The sequence below is a fragment of the Sinocyclocheilus grahami genome, unplaced genomic scaffold (assembly GCF_001515645.1).
Source record: "Sinocyclocheilus grahami isolate Dianchi unplaced genomic scaffold, SAMN03320097.WGS_v1.1 scaffold295.1, whole genome shotgun sequence".
Lineage (NCBI taxonomy): Eukaryota > Metazoa > Chordata > Actinopteri > Cypriniformes > Cyprinidae > Sinocyclocheilus > Sinocyclocheilus grahami.
This window is the reverse complement of record NW_015505474.1, coordinates 972,832-974,826: the sequence shown is the minus strand read 5'-3', so window position 1 is coordinate 974,826 and position 1,995 is coordinate 972,832. Positions and strand designations below refer to the sequence as shown.

At 28.9% G+C, this 1,995-nt stretch overlaps 1 protein-coding gene across 1 annotated transcript in view; it reads left to right on the top strand.

The window, feature by feature from the left end:
* LOC107600990 (von Willebrand factor D and EGF domain-containing protein) overlaps nucleotides 1-1,995 on the top strand; it is a 70,526-nt gene that overhangs the window by 39,893 nt on the left and 28,638 nt on the right. The gene's annotated exons all lie outside the window — the stretch shown is intronic.

The following is a 1,995-nucleotide window of genomic DNA, read 5'->3' as shown; positions in this document are numbered from 1 at the left end:
ATTATTATTGTTGATGTTGTTGTTGTTAAAACACATAAAAACATATTAGGACGTAATAAATAAACGTATTATTAATAATAATAATAATAATTATAATTATAATAATAATAATAATTATTATTATTATTATAACAATTGTTATGATTAATTATGTATTATTGTTATTGTTATTAGTATTGTTATAAGTAGTATATAATTATCAATAAATAGTATACGATTAAATAATATAAATACACTAATCAATAATTATAGTGATTTTATATTAATTATTATTCAGAATAATGTGAATAAACAAATTTAATATTGTCTATTGTTTTAACTGTATTAATATATAATTCAGCCGAAGTGCATTCAGCTGAGATTCAGAACTGCAATGTTTTCAAACTTATATTTTTGTTTATGGCATTTTAATTAAGATTGATGAACCTTTTCAAACTAGAAGACCATCCACCAACACCGTCCATCCAAGTCATATTTAAGAGTAAATGTAAAGAGTTTTTACTATATTTATGGGGATACTTATGGGGATTTACTACATTCATGTTTTTTTTTTTAAAGAAGAAAAAGAAAGAAAGAAAATAAAAAGAAAATCTTTGCAAGTATAGCAAAACAAATACGCACACTATTTGGCAAGTTCTTTGGGAATCATGTTGCATTTGAGCACAAACTCCCTCTTCTTTAGCCACACATCCAACTCCACACCCCTGTGTTCAGAGAGAGAGAGAGAGAGAGAGAGAGAGAGAGAGAGAGATGACAGCAGACATCCGTCTGTTTGCCTGCGCTGCAAATGAGGGCCGGACCGATGCTATCTGAGACTCCACACACATTCAGCTTTAAAGAAGACTACAACCGTCCACCTCACACCCACTTATCATCTGCTAGTTATTTCCCTCACGCTTTCTGCCATGCTTTTTTCATCATTCTGTGGCAAAACTGAGAGTCCGTTTATACAGACAAATTCAGACGAGATGAACATCAGAGGAAAATCTAGAAATTGACATGTTAAGTGATTCAAATGAGTGTTTGTACTCCAGCAGGACCGTTACATAACTGAGGAAATCTGTGTGAAATAGACATCAGACCATTTTGAAACAATTAGCATGCGTTTTTTTGCTTGGTTTGCATGTTTGCATTTATGAGAATAGCAATGGTATTTTTATCGGATTGTTTGGCATTGGGTTTGTTTACTTTGTGATGTCAGAACAGATTTATGGATCCATTTTGCTGTTAGTCAACATTTCCCAGCCAGAAATTCACAAGCTCATATACGACATGCTGCTCGTGGATGAGATTTTGAATATGAGCGACATGTTGGTGCAGAAAATGCTTTCATATTTCAAGATAAGGGTTGGTTTATTTTCTAGGCTTTTGTTGTGGATAATTGCATGTCGCTTAAGATGGAAATTTTTGTTCTGTGTTGCGGAGTTTGTTTGTCGAGTTTCACACGAAACAAGAAGTGGGAAATAATCGTCGGATATGAATGCACGATGCTGTAAATCAGATTTTATCCCACAAATGTCATCATGCCAGATATTACAAAAAGAGATTTTCTTTTTGTGCCTGTTTGTTCCATGTGAGACATTTCTCATTTGGCTTTCTGAAATAACATAGCCAAAATAAATAATATATTTTATATATTTTTTTTATATATAACATTTTTATATATTATATATAATTTTTATTATTATAAAATAATTTACAAAAGTTAAACAATAAAAAATCTAATAAAAAATGTTCTGAAATTCTGAAAATGTAATTTGATCTGTTAGACAAATTTCAAAATTAGAAAATGTTAATTTTGCTATCTGAAACAACATTGCCAAAATTATTGGCCAGAATTATGAGTCATGAATTTTAAAATTTATATATTTTACTGTTTTTTTATGTGTTTATGTTTTAATTAATAAATATTTGTAATAATGAAAATGATAAAAAATGTAAATAACAATAATATTGTGTTATTAATATATATATATATATATATATATATATATA